General features: G+C 36.8%; 1 long non-coding RNA gene across 1 annotated transcript; it reads right to left on the bottom strand.

Annotated features, from left to right (window-relative positions):
- Positions 1–1957: 1957 nt before the first annotated feature.
- LOC149501028 (uncharacterized) lies at positions 1958–3281 on the bottom strand. The gene is made up of 4 exons (XR_016324604.1): positions 2969–3281; positions 2499–2938; positions 2059–2468; positions 1958–2028 (listed from the first exon to the last, which is right to left on the bottom strand). It is a non-coding gene; the product is annotated as an uncharacterized LOC149501028 (long non-coding RNA).
- Positions 3282–19958: the final 16677 nt, after the last annotated feature.

A 19958-nucleotide genomic window follows, 5' to 3' on the forward strand; every position in this document is an offset into this window, starting at 1 on the left:
TAGGACGCCTCACCGACTTTCACATGAATAATTAGCATGTAAATATTAGAAAATAGAAGACGTTTTCACGGACAAACATTTTTTGGTATATCCACGAGGTGGTTCGAATAGAAAATGTTCTTAATCTATACATATAAATAAAATTGGAGTGTCTGTTTGTAATATTGAAATAACCGCTTTTTATTACATGCATATGAATACGGTAAATACACCAAAATAACATTTTTTACAATTTTTGTCTGTCTCTCTGTCTGTCTGTCAGTCTATTTGTTCCGGCTAATCTCTGGAACGACTGGACCGATTTTGACGAGACTTTCACTGATTGGTGGTAGCTGATGATATAAGGAGTAACTTTTTTTTTTTTTTTGGTCAGAAGGAAATCGCCGGACTTCCGCCCTCCACTGGGGATAGAGGGCGGAGCATGTCAGAGTCGAACTGACTAAAACCTCCTGTCGCTCAACAACCAACGTCCAAACCTCGCATGAGACAGAACTTATGAAGAGGCAAAGGGGGAAGGAGTAACTTAGGCTACTTTTTTTTAGACTGGCTTTGCTCCGCGGCGTCACTCGCGACCATAATAACCGCGGACAAAATCGCGGGACTCAGCTATTCAACAATAAAATTTAATGTTTCCGAAGCGAAGCGAGGGCGGGTCGCTAGTTGAAATATAAATTTGCTCGTGTTCTTTCTAAACGTTTCATTTTACGTTTGATGTTCGTGCAACCCGTTTTCTGAGAATATGACGACGAATATGACGATATTTCTCCTGCACATTCAATGTTTTTGAAACATAATTTGTCTGTCTAGTCAGTGAACTGAACCTAAATAAATATGATTCGTAATAATTATTTTATGAAATATTAATACGTGCAGCAAAAACTTTGTATCCCTTTTTACGAAAATTGCGCGGACGGAGGAGTATGAAATTTTCCACACTTATAGAGAATATAGAGAAGAAGTGCACAATTCTAATATTTTTTTAAAATAATGCATAAAAGATACATTAAATCAATAAAGAAAACATTACACACACTACCATGTATTTAATGCACACACGCATGCATACTATTTATTTATTGTCAAACTTTTGTTCTTGACGTCTGTTGTCAAATTGAGAATAGATTAAATATTGTTTGTCTTTGTTAATATTTTTTATAGCGTGATCTTGGCGAAATTTGTGATTATAGAAGTATAAGATACAATCATAATAGTGTACAAGCTTACAATTCCAATTAATTATAGTCGAATTTCGACTACTGCGGGACCACTACTTTTAAGAAACTCTTCGTTATTAAAAGTGTTTTTTTTTGTGGTACTATATTGATTACTTCTCATATTATGATGTTACTAGAAACCCGAACTTTTAGAGAGGTAACAGGATTTGCTATGGCAAAAATGATTAGGATCGTTGTACGAATGCATGCTTTCAAATTACGGGATTTATTAAAATTGGGCACGTACGACTTTCTGTAATGTGAAAAAACTTTGGTGTAATGGAAGTTCAATAGAATCAAAAACAATACGGGAGCTAAATTAGGAATTTAATACGATCGTCGATACAGTCCGGTACATAAAAATGAATAAAACAAAGTTTGAATAAAGCTTTTTGATAGTCTTCTCATAACGGGCTTACAAAGCTCCGATAACTCAATATTGAATAAGTCCACTATAGTTTCCATAATGGTATTTGCATGAAGCAACAATATAAGGCGAAGCGTGCTCGCCAGCTCCTTCCCTCATTAACTAGGCCGTGGCAAATTGACCCCGCTTGTCAACAACATTTATGTAAAAAATATTATATTTGTAAGTAATTCATAATATACTATTAAAAATTTACTCAAAGCCTATTCGTCGAATGTCAATTGTTATTTTTACTTCAATCATCTCTGAGCTTCAGCTTACGTGTTTTAGTATTAAATTTACTTTCCGAAAGTGCACAAAAAATGTTTTATTTTTGGAGTTTACTCCTTTAGAATCGATTTACATATATAGGCCCGGGGTATGAAAATTATGGGGACCAAAATCGTACTAGCATGTCACACGAAATGCGTTATGCGCCTAGCATGTCACACGAAATGCGTTATGCGCCTGATTGGCTCCTGATTGCGTGATGCGTGCGCGCGCCAATCAGGAGCCAACGCGCGGCCGCGTTATCGCAGGTGACGCCGGGCTGCTGCGCCGGCAGTCCGCCACAAAGCCTCGTACTGATCGCGCGTTTCTCTCATTATTGTATTTTCATATATTTGTTAGTCGTTTGTTTTGTGTCTCGTTAATTTGTTAATAATCTGTTGTGTATCGTGTTGTCGTAATATAGAACTATTTCTCGTATTGTTTCGTTTAATTTTTTATATCCAGTAAACTCCAGTCGTGCGTCGGAGCGGACACACACACTTTTTGGAGTTTACTCCTTTAGAATCGATTTACATATATAGGCCCGGGGTATGAAAATTATGGGGACCAAAATCGTACTAGCATGTCACACGAAATGCGTTATGCGCCTAGCATGTCACACGAAATGCGTTATGCGCCTGATTGGCTCCTGATTGCGTGATGCGTGCGCGCGCCAATCAGGAGCCAACGCGCGGCCGCGTTATCGCAGGTGACGCCGGGCTGCTGCGCCGGCAGTCCGCCACAAAGCCTCGTACTGATCGCGCGTTTCTCTCATTATTGTATTTTCATATATTTGTTAGTCGTTTGTTTTGTGTCTCGTTAATTTGTTAATAATCTGTTGTGTATCGTGTTGTCGTAATATAGAACTATTTCTCGTATTGTTTCGTTTAATTTTTTATATCCAGTAAACTCCAGTCGTGCGTCGGAGCGGACACACACACTTTTTGGAGTTTACTCCTTTAGAATCGATTTACATATATAGGCCCGGGGTATGAAAATTATGGGGACCAAAATCGTACTAGCATGTCACACGAAATGCGTTATGCGCCTAGCATGTCACACGAAATGCTTTATGCGCCTGATTGGCTCCTGATTGCGTGATGCGTGCGCGCGCCAATCAGGAGCCAACGCGCGGCCGCGTTATCGCAGGTGACGCCGGGCTGCTGCGCCGGCAGTCCGCCACAAAGCCTCGTACTGATCGCGCGTTTCTCTCATTATTGTATTTTCATATATTTGTTAGTCGTTTGTTTTGTGTCTCGTTAATTTGTTAATAATCTGTTGTGTATCGTGTTGTCGTAATATAGAACTATTTCTCGTATTGTTTCGTTTAATTTTTTATATCCAGTAAACTCCAGTCGTGCGTCGGAGCGGACACACACACTTTTTTTATTTTTTTAGTTTGGTATGTTTTATTTTCTTGGAACGAAGCTCCTTATGGGACGATGCGGAGGGGTACCCTAACCGGTAAAAAACGTCCGTAACGTAAGACTTTTATTAGTAATGCACACAGTGTACGACTTAACTTTGTAATAACGTACAAAAAATAACATATTTTTTTATCATTCATTGACCACGATCTCAGAACGTTCGTTTGCGCAATACACTAACTCTTATACAAACAACCGTGAATGAAGTGTACCACAATAAGTTCGCAAGTTACCGAATGACCGTGGGTTGTTGCGAAACCTCTAGTTTTATTTTATTTATACCTCGAATAGAACTTAAAATTAATATTTTTATAATAAGGAACTTCGTTCCTATCCGGTGTTCCACGACACCACACATCTTTTTTTTTCTCACTCTTCGGATTGGTTTCTGACTCTTTGATTTGGTTGTTACATAGTTTGTCGAAGAAGACGACCAAAACATTGGTAATAACTTTAAAAATTTAACAGCGGTCTATTTAACCTAATAACAAACTATTGAAAAATGTGGAATGTAATAAAAGTCTTGGAATATATTACAATTTCTATATAATAATTGTATTAGGAAATCTACAACTGAAAAAATTATGTTGAAAATGTGAATCGAACACACTGTCAATGATTTAAAATTATAAACACAATATAATGAAAAATCTCTGAAAACCTAATCTTATAGATTATTTGGATTACAAAAAATCCTATAACGATACATTAACAAAATTTACTTAACACTTCACGATGGTTAGTCGTTTGAATCGTGTGCACGCAGCTCATAACGAAAGTGAGGGTGAATGGGTTTGAGGAGATACGTATACGTATGTTAAGGGTCCAAAAGACCTTGTACCAAAACACGACAGTGAAATTAGCAACGACCCTCAAGAAACTTGGCCAGTCGGATGCAACATATACATTGTTGAATACCTTTATTTGTATACTAGCTGTACTCGTCCGCTTCGCTGGGCATTTAAAATTAACATTATTATTCCTTACCCCCACAAAGATTCTCATAATTAACGTCCCCGCAACCGGTGTAGGGAGTCCAACACTCATATCAATATCAGCATATCCATTAAGTACACGTATTTTCTACATGGATACCAAGTTTCAAGTCAATCGAATGCACGGTTCAGTAATTATAACGGAACATCCATAAAAACCACTATAGATTTATATATTAGTACTAGCTGACCCGCCAAACGTAGTTTTGCCATATATAAGATTTATAGGGAATTTCTAGTGTAGAAAAAAAAGAACTAACTTATTTTAAGTGTGTAAGGATGTAGTAAATGAGTGACAGAGGCATGTAGCGCTGTGAACGATGAGGGAATATAAAAATAACAAAACTTCATTCTACCACATACCTAATATGCCTCATTAGAACAAAAAAAATTATCCAAAAAATAAAAATAAATGTTAGCGGTGGACAACTCTTATCAATTAATTAATTAATATTAATTCAAAATTTTCTATGACCTCCCTTTGCGTACCGCTTCAGTAGTTGTTTCGATTTTACCTCCCTATTCTCTTTTAAATTATCAGTTAAGAAATGACCAGTACGTCTCTTATAAACTGCAAGTCCTAAGTCATCTTTTAAAATACGCGACATGATTCTAGGTGCTATCTTCATCTCCCGAGATAAAATCTTTTGCTTTCGGACAGGATTTCTTCGAATTCTTTCCCTTACTGCTTTGACCACCTTTTTCGTACGAACACTACGTCGACGGCCAGATCTTTTTCTGTCACAAACAGAGGAGGTCTCATTGCACCTATTAATAGCCCGGTACACAAACATTTTACTAATACTATGCGTATGGAGAGTTTTAAAAATTGCATTTGGCTCCATACCTACTTTGTGTAATGCAATCACAGCGATTCGGTTCTCTTTATCACCCCACTCCATTTTAATATCGCAAAATATTGTACAATGTATTGGCGCTAAAATGAGAAAACTCAATGAGCAATCATATAAAAATGACAGATTCCAAATTCAAATGTAATATTTTATTTATTTTTAATTGTAACAGTATTTATGGCCAGACTAAGTAAGGCGGAACAAAGTTCGCCGGGTCATCTAGTATAATATAAATATGAATTAAATATGTACTTGAAGAGTCAGTGTTTATTAGCGAGCTATGTATTTTATTTATTTATTTTTTATTGCTTAGATGGGTGGACGAGCTCACAGCCCACCTGGTGCCAAGTGGTTACTGGAGCCCATAGACATCTACAACGTTAATGCGCCACCCACCTTGAGATGTAAGTTCTAAGGTCTCAAGTAAGGTCACAACGGCTGCCCTATCCTTCAAACCGAAACGCATTACTGCTTCACGGCAGAAATAGGCAGGGTGGTGGTACCTACCCGCGCGGACTCACAAGAGGTCCTACTACCAGTAATCACGCAAATTATAATGTTGCGGGTTTGATTTTTATTACACGATGTTATTCCTTCACCGTGGAAGTCAATTGTGAACATTTATTGAGTACGTATTTCATTAGAAAAATTGGTAGCCGCCTGCGGGATGCGAACAAAGGTGCATCGCTTCAACACGAATGCACCGGACGTCTTATCTTTTAGGCCACGGCGACTTCAAAAATGTATAGTTCCATTTGACAGAATATTTTGTAGCGGCGTATCTACAGTTACGCTGGACGCGTTTTGCGACACAAAGTGGGTTCGTTATTCAAAAAATCTTTCACACAGGATAATTTGAGGCGCTTCCCAAGGGTCGCACTCGTTGGTATGAGGAAAAAAACCAGTATAAAACATAAACAAAGTTTCACTACGGATATTAAAATAGGTGAAATATCCGGCCTCTTTATCTGTGTTGGCACTCTCGCGTCCTTCTGTTGAGTGTCGGGCAACTCTTCATAAACCTGTTTTATTTATTTCGGTAAAATTCTACAAAGATATAGGCAAACTAGAAAATGCTTAGATAATTTTTTTGAATCCTTTGGCGTGATTTTTATTAGTTTAACATTATGATATAAAATAAATGTTGTTATGACACTGACGGGAAATAGCTCGGCCTGACGTCAAAGCAGTGCCACTTCTGTAATTGTGTTGCGGTCTGTTGATATGTCTATGGTCAGGCAATAAATAGTACACTTATAGTGACATAGGTCGTCGTCGTGGCTTGAGATAAAGATTCTGTCTGAAGTCGGTTTGGATGTCTTCTATTTGAGAGTTGCAAGTTGTTCCACATATTTTTTGTAACAAGACAGATCACGTTTTTCGACTCTGAGTTTATTTCAGTGGCATTTCATGTGATGCTGACTTGCCAACCATGTGACCAGAGAGGCATGCTGTCCTAGACACGTTCTTATGGATCCATCAGATGCAATAACCCTTGCATTAGACACCTTTAGCCCTAACACTAGAAGTAGGGACTCCGGTAACCGTACTCGTCGAACTCGGCAAAGAGTTCGACGTGCAACCTAACCTAAAGATTAGCCCGTTGAGTTTCTCGCCGGATCTTTTCAGCGGGTCGCGATTCCGATCCGGTAGTAGATTCATTCGTGAAACAGCTACTCTTGAGTCGTTAGGTCTCTTTTGGAGGCGCTCAGGTAGCTGTTAGCAAATCCCACCCATTCTGGTTGAGCCTTTGCTCGTTCTCCTGCCCTGATAAAACTGGCAAGGTCTCCCGGCCACCAGTAACTTCTCAAAAAAAAAAAGAGGCATGGTGCTCGTGGTGCCGACCACCACCTGTCAGCGTTCTATGGGTGTAGAGCAACAGAGATGCGTTCCGCGCTAAGGACTTCATCTTACCCATGTTTGACCTGGTTGAGTTCTATTTCCACCACGGTCAGGATATTGGGTATTTTGTCACAGCCGGTTTAATTCGGTTCGGCTTCAACATACCCCGCCTACCATCCAGGAAGCGTAGGCCAATCCCAAAAACTCTTGGAAAGCTGACAGATTCTTCATATTCTAATGCAATATATAATATGTATAATAGAGCAATTCTGCTATTCAATCCAAAGACTGGTACCAAAGAACATAATGGGATGAGTGCCATCATCGAGTATGCAGTCGTGTGTAATAAGCTTTTTGGTAATAATTATGACAGCACTACACGTTACCACATATGGAATATTGTGGTACAAGCCAACTCTTAAAGTTTTTTATTTGCCTGCAAGTAAATGACTTGTACGAGAGACAGATTTTTATATTCGTGGCGAAAAAACTTACTCTATCTAAAATAAGTTTATTAGTGAGCCTATACGTTATAAGGAACGCGGTAGACAAATCAAAAAGCTACTTTAGGTTGCTCCGGAGCAAAGTTAGAATGTTCTAGTGAAATTTATAGACAAAAGTTTCACCTATAAAGTGAATACAGTAAACTATCTGCAAGGAAGATTTAGAAGTTTGTGCACGAAGAAGGGTGTTACTCATAAGCAAAACTTGGTCGTATAGAAAATAAACTAAAATTTACTTGAATTTGCAAGTGAAATAACCGAGATATTTACATAATTGCAACGCACTATTTCACTATTCAACCTGCTTATTTCTGCGGTGAAGAAACCATACTTTCTGGTTTCAAGGGGGGCTTAGACGTAATACCGTTGAAACGGTTGGGTAACGTTAAAAAACGTTGGGTAGTAAAGTAGATGTATACGGGCTCCGGTTACTACTTAGCACCAGGTAAGCTTTGAGCTTCTTTGAGCTTGAAACAGTACTCAGTCGTCCATAATTACGAAAACTATAAATTATTCGAAACGTTCCTTAATCAACCTTAACAAACCTTAAAAGTACTTTTCATTGTCGCGAAAACTGATGAATATACGAAACAGTATAATGAATTCAAATGAATTGTAATATTAATTACATATCGCAATTTGTATTACTTCCATGGTAAATTGTCAAAGTATTTACGTTTTTTACTTTTAGTTCATATAATGTATAGCGTGCCACCTGCAATTTTACAATTAATACCAGTTTTGTTTCTTCTATAATAAGGTGTTATGTCGTAATTGTGGAAGTCGTTCGGGAATACGTTTTACTTATTTATCGTCTCATTCTTTTAGATATGTCTCAACCACTTAATACTGCACCAATTTAATTAACAAAACTAAAATAATTTATTTAAAAAACCAGCTCGAACGTGTACATAGAATCATTACAATATTATTCAAATTACCATTGAAATATAATCAATGAAAATAAATAAAAAATAATTTTAAAAACTCCTCCAAACCTTTATCTGTCACATCCAGCAGCGGTAATTCTATTTGACAGGGATCGAATATGGGTACGCGTAATGAAATACTCGACTGAGCAGGGAATGTCGAATGCGTACGAAATCAAAAGGCTCCCGATCTAATATTAATGCTTATTTTACTAAACAAACCCCGCAGACCTCTCATGTAGACATAAAATTTATTCTCGAAACTCGTTGAGACAATGACAACAAACTCGCATTGTTGGATAAACAATACAATATTCATGAGTACACAACGCGGGATTTTGTCGACTACCAAAATTAAACCGAACTAATTTTATGGTTGAACGTAACAAAAGCCCTTTCATTAAGGTCAGTCATTTAACATTACGTAGAATTAGCGTAGGACGTAAATATTTCAGCTGTTTACGCTGTAAAGACTTCAGCGTTGACAGCGGCTTGCCTAGGCTTCTGGCAATGGCCACGTGCTATGCCACTCACCATCACTCAGTACTAAATGTTAGGAATATTATTTTACTAACGAAATTAGAGCTAGTACATTATTGTATACGTTGTTGATATTGTTAGTACGTTGGGGTTCGGGATAAATAAAATTCCACCAAAGTACAACTAAAAAACTGTATTCAACACTTAGAGCACTTAAAAAATACAACAAACACTTTAAATCTCTCAACTCGCTTCTTCCGCTTTGCTTCAGGTGATCCGTTCGATGTTTCGCTTTGAGTAGTTCTGATTACTGACTGACTCCGTGCTATCCCTGCAACGCTATTATAGTCGATACCCCATCCCTAGAATTATCGAGAATATTCCACACATATCTAATAATGTGTTTCCGCTATCTGACAATAGATGGCGTTGTACTCCTCGATCGTTCTAGGTGCTACTAGATCCTTCGATATTCATTCGGCAATTCGGCGATAGATGGCGTTACTCATACCGGCGTAGCAATAGCCGTAAAATTGATACCTAGCTCTATCGAAGTATGATTAAAATGTATTTATTTATGGCAATCCTCAAGCACATCATTTATGTAAATATCATTATGAAGGTAGTCAGAATGTTCTTCTTGGTGTGTCGTATTACTCTTGTCAGAGCGGTCGAGGTCGTCAGTCAGTATAATTGCTGTGCGCAACAGCTATGTGCCTTACGAGCAATCGCCTCTTCTCCCGGTTTGTGGAGAGCCTGGTACACTCATGCAAATGCGCTCACTGCCAACTTGACTTGGTTTGTCTAGCACATGGGCGACCTTTCACGTGGTCTGGTGCCTTCTACTTTGCTCTGAACGATAAGGTGCTCTATGGAGTAACTTTCTCGCCGGGAGATATATCCAAAATAGGATAATACGCGCCTACGCACGAGCCCCGAAAGGCACTGCTTAATGTCGAGTTCCTGAAGAGTGGAGATGAAATGTGATTATACCAATCGCAATTGGTCGTGAGAGTCGTCATGAGGGTACACGTCAAACGATTTAGTTGTAGAATAAATCTATACTTAAATACTAGTTTCATGACCATCATAAACTTTGTTAACTTCCACTCTGGCAAAAAACCTGGGCGACATACACAAAAATGGGCATTACTGATTGAGCGAGGACAGAAGTAAGACGTTCGCATGAAGTGTGCCAGATAAAGAAATTTGTATACTCTAAATAAAGCGAAGCCTGTATGAAATTGTATTAATAAAGGAAGTATAACTAAACAGTGCATGGATTTTTCGGTTAAAGCCCAAATAAGTTAGAATTTGTTGAAATACTTGCTTCTTTATTGGCAATCAACAGAAAAATATAAAAATAAACATCAGATATGCGAACGTCACGGTCACCCTTAGTTTTTTTAATTAATGCAAATATTTATATATAAATAAATGTTTATTAAATGTATTATATACGTACTGGCAAGCGCAGTGTGGGACGGCCACCTACGAGATGGACCGACGACCTGGTAAGAACCGCTGGGTCACGTTGGATGCAGGTGGCAACGGACCGGCCGCACTGGAGATCACTTGGAGAGGCCTATGTTCAGCAGCGGACAATGGACAGGCTGAGATGAGGATGATGATGAAATGTATTCTGCCATTCTCGCCAACTCAAGGTAAAGAAGACACTAAATACCCTGTATTGGAGTGATGTAGGCAAAATGAAAGATAACTGTTCTAGTCCACAATTCGTGTGATACTGTAATCATTTAGTGTATGCAGTTACAAATATAAGGTTAGGCGAGCTGCACACTACAACCCAATTAAAATTACAATTCTAATTGTATTTATAAGTTAATCTAAAGTTTACATCCAATCTATCCAGATTGGATAATCCAAGCGAATCGCAATTTCTCATTCTGATCCTTCTAATGAAACACACTCAAACCCTGAAATGCGTCAGTCGCAATTACGAACAGTATCGCGAACATTTCCATTACGAATTAAATACTTTATACAAAGTTACGAGTATATAGTTTGTGTTACAAAACCCTTGATGATATTAAGCTTGTTTGAAGTCAGTGTTTCCGCGAATACAGTAAAGTCAAATTTCTATTAAAGAACAGATTTGCAGTTCGAATAGAATTATTTTTATATTTCATATCAATATGCTTAATGGCCATGGAAAAATAGACCAGGGATGGTAAATAAAACTACATTTATGAAGGATTCTGAATAAAACATCGGCCAGTAGCTTTAGACAAATTGGAAATACGAATGCGCCTCGATAATCTAGTCCAGCGGTTCCCAAAATGTTGACGGGTTTTGATATAGATGCTATGGGGCCTACGAAGTCAAAATTTTAGAATCGATGAGATCCAAATCTGAGTCAACGAGGAAGAGATAATGTCTTGTTGCTATTTATATTTTACAAAGCGACTAAGGGCCTAGAATTTTTTAAAATATTTACTAAAATACTTTTGTTTAAACTTTTCTATATTTTGATTATTTTTTATCTACTTTTATTGAATTATACAGTTTATAATAAATACGGACCCACCGGCAGCTACTGATGATTTCACGACTAGATTTTCCAAGCATTGCAATTGGAAAGTTGGCAGGAGATTTCAAAATTGAAAGCCCAAAAATGAACAGTGATGGTTTATCAATTAAATAAGTGAATTCCGAGAAGGGGCTACAGTATAAAGATTCAGAGCCTATGACCGAGCTTCTGTTAAACTCAACGGTTCAACTCAGTTTTTAACTAATTTAAACTTAACTCTTTAACTGTTCTTCGTACAATTTTAAGGTGCAGAATACGTTTCGCAGTAAGAATTCGAACTGCTCCTAATTTTAATTGAGGGTTTTATTAACATCGACAAATAAGTTTAAATACTGGGTATTAATGTAGTTGAAAGTGTTCATTTCAAGGCAATTATTTGAGTTAAAATTTTGTTATATTATTTTTAATAATTTTAATCTATAAGCGGTGCGTTTTTATATTCTTTTCTTGGGTTTCCGCGAGTTTTAGATATTCTTGTTCAACCTGTGTCCACCTGATGGTGAGAGGTCTCTTCATATGCACTCCATTCTTTTTTTTTTTATTGCCCTTGTAGGCATAGACGAGCATACGGCCCACCTGGTGAGTGGTGACCGTCGCCCATAGACTTCAGCAATGCCAGGGGCAGAGCTAAGCCGCTGCCTACCGTTAAGTACTCTCCATAAGCCTCGTTTGAAAAAGGATATGTCATAGCGCTCGGGAAACAGCGTGGAGGGGAGCTCATTCCAAAGCCGGATGGTACGTGACAAAAAAGATCCACTTTGGAAACGCACTGTGGATGACCGCAGTGGCTCCCGGTAATATGGATGAACTCTACTCCAGTGACAGGCGGTGCGGTCTTTTCGGTCTCTTGCAAATCACAGAAAAGTAGTAGAGGTCAGTACTAGGAGTAAGAAGTAAAGACCTCGTACTGGTAGTTGTAACGTGGGCAAACAACCAATGTGGTGGACCGATGACATGGTCAAAATAACTGGTTTTAGAAAGGCCTAACTACTACTTTACAGTTTATCAAACACCTGGGTTCTTCTTATCGCGATGATAAAAGACCCAAGTCATAAAATCTACCACCTCAAGACATTAGTAGTTCATTCTGTATGAAAAGAAAGGTAATTGTCAAGAAACGTTTTTTATTGAGAATAAGACGGTAGTTAGTACAAAATTTAAATTACTTAGAATAACACCTTAGTCGTCTGCGACCATGAAAACTAAGAAATATTTGAGATGTCATAAATAATGAAATGTAAATAATAAAAGTCATAAAATCTACCACCTCAAGACATTAGTAGTTCATTCTGTATGAAAAGAACGGTAATTATCAAGAAACGTTTTTTATCGAGAATTGGAAGGTAGTTAGTAAAAAATTTAAATTACCTAAAATAACACCTAAATCGTCCGAGACCATGAAAACTAAGAAATATTTGAGATGTCATAAATAATGAAATGTAAATAATAAAAGCAAGCTTAAACCGTAAAGGTGTTTTAATTACGCTTTATGTTTAACGATAATCTTTTTAAAGCTTTCGAAATGAGAACGATTATGAAAAAAGTTTAAATATCACTTCTATTTAGCTCTCTATATCTTGTCTATGATCAAGAAAACATAGCCTAGTTTAAATGCAAAGAAATAAGCAAATAAAATTCTGTTTCAATTAAATTTAAATTGAATACACTAGAATTCCAGTTTTAAATAGTAAAAAAAATATTCCTCAAAACGCTGTATTGGAACCATTGTGGGTTATAACCTAATTTTGTCTTTCATTAAACCTTTCAGCCCTTTCAAGGGATACCCTGTTAGCAATTTACCCTATAGAACGCGAACACAAAAGAGTTCACAACACTATCGTATTCAGTAAGACAAGTAAATATATCAACGCAAACCTCACCCCATATTCTGGTGTTGTCAGAGTTTGAAACATTATCACAGAAGACACAAAATAGGTTTATTATTAAAAATAATTATATTTATGTAATTTAATTTATATATATATTTTTTACTTATTTTTTAATTCTTAATAAAAATAATCTTATTTATTTATTTTTATTTTATTTTATTTTTTACTAATTTTTACTTTCAAAAATTGACGACGCGTATATCATTTTATGAAATTATAGTTTTCACTATATAAAATTTGGAAGATTACTTTGTTAGAGTATTTTATGTTTCTTTCAGGATAGAAGATATTACAGAATTACGGGCAGTGGAAAGGGAATGATAGAATGAAAACGAAGCGGTTACTTGATTTCAATGTATAAATAATAAAGGTATTTTAGGTTTAAACATATTAGTACATGTGTGTTGTTGTTGTTGTTGTTCCACCCGCTTTCATTTCGTTCATTTAGAGGTAAATTTTGTAAAAATTTCATCAAAAGTGAAGATGAAGGTGACCAACCAATTGAAGTTATGTCAAGAAAAGGGGAAAATCTTCTTCTCTCACTGACAACACTAGTGCGAATACATTGACATTTGCGTAGGTTTTCATGTATGTGTGTATTCGTAAAGGGTATTGCCGACTCATGCTGTACGTGTCGAGACAAGAAAACCTCTATTTGTGTTTTAATCGAAGCATGTCCTATCGGAACCGGATTTGAATGTGAATTAAGGAGTCCATCGATTTGTATGGATCCTTATGATGTGAATTCGATTTTTTTGACATATTTTCAGTGTGTTTTATTTTTATTTTTTATTATTGAGGTGGCTGAACGAACTCGTGGTCCACTTGATGGTTACCAAAGCCCATAGACATCTACAACGTAAATGTCGCTACCTACCTTGAGATATGAGTTCTAAGGTATCAATTTTTACAGTACAACGGCTGCCCCACCCTACAAACTGAAACGCATTACTGCTTCATGACAGAAATAGGTAGGGTGGTGGTACCTACCCGTGTGGACTCAAAAGACGTCCTACCACCAGTAATTATGCAAATTATAATTTTGTGGGTTTCGTTTTTATTAGACGATATTATTCCTTCATCGTGGAAGTCAATCGTGAACATTTGTAATAGTGAGGGGCCAAAGTATTGTATTGGTAAGCGGGTAGGTATTACTATCCTGCTTAATGCGATATGTCATAGCGAGAAGAAGGATATGTCATAGCGCTCGGGGAACATCGTGGAGGGGAGCTCATTACAAAGCCGGATGGTACGTGGTAAAAAAGATCTCTGGAAGCGCACTGTGAATGAATGCAGTGGCCAGGTAGTATGGATGAACTCTACTCCGGTGGCGGGCGGTGCGATGGTAAAAACGAGATGATGGTATAATCTCAAACAATTTACAGCCTTTAAATTTCAATTTACTCGTTCGCACTCGTTTTTTTTATGTGCTCTTCACAAAGTAATCATAGTTTTGCCTTTAATCTGATATCTGATGTGAATCTACATAGTACATACATACATACTTTGATTTATTTTTTTGAGCAACAAAATTGCTGGCTACTTAAGAATGAGTGTGTTACAATACTTAATTACAAGAACATTACAAATTTTAGAAGTAATGTAAAATTTTCATTCTTATTACGTCCTCATAAAGCTGAAATTCACGCAAAGTGAGTAGGAAATCAGAGGCACATCTATTTCAATAAAGCCTAAATAAAATTCAATTTAACAAAATGAGGTGACATTCTCCTTATACACACGCCGTGCCTCAATACTTTATGGGAGAGAGCGAAAAAAAATAGATACGAAAAGCACATAATACCTGCAGGAATTCCTTGTGGGGTTACCATTTAAAAAAATTCGAACTCCTCATAAATTGTAATTTTTAAACGAAGTAATTTACTAAATCGAGTGCGAAAATATTTGTTTCAGTTTGAATTTAAAATTTTTGTATACCTTGCCACTACTATTGCAAGCTTCTGTTAGATACTATACAAGGGTTTAGAGCGCTGTTTCTGTCATAAAAGGGTTTGACTGTTGCATTATTTAAGAAAATTACTTCGATATTTTAATACATACATACAAATTTGAAAATCATTTCAATATTTTGAAATACTTTTTTTTGTACAAGACAAACAACGTTCCGTTGAAATATTAGATGAACCTTACTTCCGTTACTTTGAGTGTAGGATATCAAAGCGGGGCGAAGCGAATTTCACACAAATGATATTAGTACAGTTCAGGACCATCCAATTACTTCATGAAGCCTACATGTTGTTAGAATATTACGTAGTTCAGTCCGTAGAGTTGGAATTGGTATACGCAATGTTTCGGGGCAAACAGCGTTTCGTTAGATGGTGGGGAATACAATTCCCGAAATTTGGGGAGAAATTTTCAAACGAGAACACTTACCCACATAGGGACTTTGTACCTGTGACGTTACGGTTTTCAAACATAATAAAATGTGGATACGCCGAATGTCAAGTACCGTCGATCCCGTGGGACATAAAATATGGATAGCCCACGTATACGTATAATAAATTAAAACCAAACAAAAAAAAAATGCGTATTTTTGTGCTTAGTATTTGAAAACTTTACGCATGTTTTGTGTATTATTTCTATTAGTTTTTGTAGAACGGTAACAAAATAAGTTATTTCCGAATTATTTGTCGATTGACTTAACTAAAAGTGGTTTTAAACTTACGCGGCCTTTTACATTCCACATATTATTATTTAACAGGTTTTTACCACGATTTTGACTTTTATTCATTTCCTGATATTCTGTTGTTGGATGATGCGCCGTGATCATGGGTATAACGTTTATAACTAAATTTATAATAAAAAAAACCTAAGTAATTTAATAGTCGAAACTCTATTCAATAGTAGGAGAGAATATTGTTAGTCCGTACGGGTATCAGAATTCTGGCGGTTTTTGTTGCCAAGAAATAATCCGTTCTTATTTAAAGAGTGGAGCAGCAATTAAGATACCGGTCTCATGATGCAAGCTTCAGTGGCCACTCAATCCAAAAGCTGACAGTGACCTTATTTGTCCAAAGAAATGAAAATCAAACAAAATCTTAGATTTTATTAATTTAACGTGCATTTAATATCAGAAAAGAAGCCGGGAGTATTCACTAGTTAAGATTACGTGGATTTTTTTCCTCATTGGCTGAAACTGTGCGGAATTCGTTCACACTAAAGGCGGAAATCGCAGTAATGGAAAGAGTTTTTTTTATTTCTATTCACATCAAACGACATTATCAGAAGTACGAACGTTGCTATTTGTGTGTGTGTGTGTAGCGTAAATCCCACAAAACTGTACTTCAGGTTTGAATAATTCGAAAAAATAACAATAATTAAAAATAACAATAATACATTTTAAATAATGTAGAGAATCTATCTACTACTTTCTGTTCGTCTCAGGAATTTTTACTCGAAGTGCGAATAAAACCCACGACCCTCTGCTCCAGAGTTAAGTAGTCATTATCTTAAAAAGAGCGTAAGAGAAAAAGAGCGTAAAGGGTAGTTACTTGTGTGTCCCACACGTGAAGAAGACAACTTTTCTGTAAAATAGTTGTGCTGTGTATCGTATTCGTTGGTACGAAATATCAAACTTTAATCTTATGCCTTAAGGTTGGTAATGCATTTCCGTTTCCGACATGCCAACTAAGCTAACCTAATCGACACTACACGGCGCTGCTCTCATTAGTAAAACCATACAATATTATTGCTAAATTCAAATCGAACTAGTCTCTTGATGGGCCACGGGTCAAACTAATAATATCTGGAATGTGTAGCTTACCATTACGAGCGAGGCCTTACCCGAACATTCCCGAACGTAGTGTAATTTCGAAATCGTGAATCGTCAAGGCATTGATGCGGCAAATTGCAACACGACCGTGTCGGCTTACGTAATGCTATTGTTAAAATAACACGTTTTATTGCCTTTTTTTATTAGCCGAGACAGGCGGAATATTGGCCTATCTGATAGGCGATAAATTATGTCAGTCTTTATCATTGATACTAGTGTTACTTAATTTCTCTTTTTCTATTTATTATATATGGGCGTTTACATGTATTGTCCTTGATCCTTGATTCTTTGCTAAGCCATTTATAGGATTGTAATAAAACTTGGTACACTTGGCACAATGGCAAGAAAGATCTCTGTTAGATTACCATCGGCGTAAGACAGGTGGCGTGCGAGTAGTTTCTCAAAATTTATTCTTTTCGCACAATTAGCTATAATTTATTTATTTATTTTTAATTGCTTAGATGGGTGGACGAGCTCACAGCCCATCTGGTGTTAAGTGGTTACTGGAGCCCATAGACATCTACAACGTAAATGTGCCACCTACCTTGAAATATAAGTTCTAAGGTCTCAAGTAGAGTTACAATGGCTGTCCCACCCTTCAAACGCATTACTGCTTCACGGCAGAAATAGGCGGGGTGGTGGTACTTACCCGCGCGGACTCACAAGAGGTACTACCACCAGTATAAATCACAATAGACCGCGACTAAAATTTACTAGTAAAAAATAATAATATGAAAGGCTTTCTTATAAATATAAAGTATTATCTTATACCTTTTATTAAATGTATTATATCTATTATAGAAAGTATGTACTATCTTTAAAGCGCTGTCTAACTACCCACGGAACAATTTCAAAAAAATCGTTTTTTTTTCTAAACCTGTGTACATTTGATATTTTTCAATAAAAATCTGCATATTACTCGTAATACTAGATACGGAAAACCTGAGATGCGACTGTGAACTTTAATTCAGGCTCGGTGAGTACAAAGCTCTTGAACAGCGTTTAAGCAGCGCCTTAAGCCTCGCCAAAAGACGTGTCATAACGATCAGGAAACGCCGTGGAGGAGTGCTCATTCCAGGTTCGAAGGTACGTGAGAGAAATAACATACTAATAACATATTACGCAGGAAATATATACGGGGTATAGTAACTGAATTCTAAAGATTGTGAAGAGACTATAAGCCGATTGTGCTTCGTGGTATTTTTCGTTTTTTTATTTTTCCGAATGCTTGCATATTATGTGGTTTCCTAGCGTCGCACAACATGCTACATATTTTTACGCGCTGGGGTTCGAGATAAATAAAATTCTACCGAATTACAAGTTAACACTGTATTAGCACTTAAAACACTTTAAAATTCTCAATTCGCTTCTTCCGCTTCGCTTCAGGTGATCCGTTCGCTGTTTCGCATCGAGTAGTTCCAATTACTTACAGACTGCGTGCCATCTCTGCAACGCTTTTATAGTCGAGACGAAATCCCCAGAATCGTCGAGAATATTCTACAAAGCTCGAGTATTGTGTTTCCGCTATCTGACAATAGATGGCGTTGCACTTCTCGAGCGTTCTAGATGCTACTAGATCTTTCGGTATTCGTTCGACTATTCGACGATAGATGGCGTTACGTTTACAGGCGCAACAATATTATTTTACGTAACGAAACTGCGTTTTTTTTTTCTTCAAAGGATTGATTTTTTTCAAAGGATTTTTTTACTGTTGGTAGGATCTTTTGTGAGTCCACGCGGGTAGGTACCACCGCCTTGCCTGTTTCTGCCGTGAAGCAGTAATGCGTTTCGGTTTGAAGGGTGGGGCAGCCGCTGTAACTATACTGAGATCTTAGAACTTATATCTCAAGGTGGATGGCGCATTTACGTTGTAGATGTCTATGGGCTCCAGTAACCACTTAACACCAGGTGGGCTGTGAGCTCGTCCACCAATCTAAGCAATAAAAAAAAACCGTGGAAACCAGTTCGTTTCCAAAGATAATTGATTGGCATCCAGCGTTAGAATCTGGAATGAGCCTTTGCTATGCGCCATAACATTTTTATCTTAAAATTTTGTGATAAAATAAAATATCCATCGATGGATATCAATTTATTATTTTTTCATTATAAGCCAAACCTTTTTTTTTAAATCGGCCGTCTGAAAACGTTCCTTAGCTGTAGAACATCAAAATACTGCTAAAAATACTAATAAAATTAAACTAAAACAAAAAAAAAACCAAGTATGTCTACAATACAATCAAATCAGCAGTACGTAATTAATAAATAAAGTTAGTAATTCACGCGGATAATCAACGAAGTCTCTGGTATGCGCAAGCACACACTTAGGTTTTGAGAGTGGTGCCGAAGAACCCCTTCTTCATATCCCTATGACGTTTGCTGTCAGGGCATACCATTCAATTGTACCGATACGCCGTGCTAATAACTGTATCACATCAAAAACACCAATTAAGAAAACATTACATCTTACCGAACAGGATAATCTACCTATATATATTAATACGTGAAGCAAAAAATTTGTATCCCTTTTTACGAAAATTGCGCGGACGGAGGAGTATGAAATTTTCCACACTTATAGAGAATATAGAGAAGGAGCGCACAATGCTAATATTTTTTTTAAATAATGCATAAAAGATACATTAAATCAATAAAGAAAACATTACACACACTACATACCATGTATTTGACGCACACATGCATGCATATTATTTATTGTCCAACTTTTGTTCTTGACGTCTGTTGTCAAATTGAGAATAGATTAAATATTGTATGTCTTTGTTAATATTTTTTATAATGTAGTCTTGGCGA

This window comes from Bombyx mandarina, chromosome 18 (assembly GCF_030267445.1).
Source record: "Bombyx mandarina strain Sakado chromosome 18, ASM3026744v2".
Taxonomy (NCBI): domain Eukaryota; kingdom Metazoa; phylum Arthropoda; class Insecta; order Lepidoptera; family Bombycidae; genus Bombyx; species Bombyx mandarina.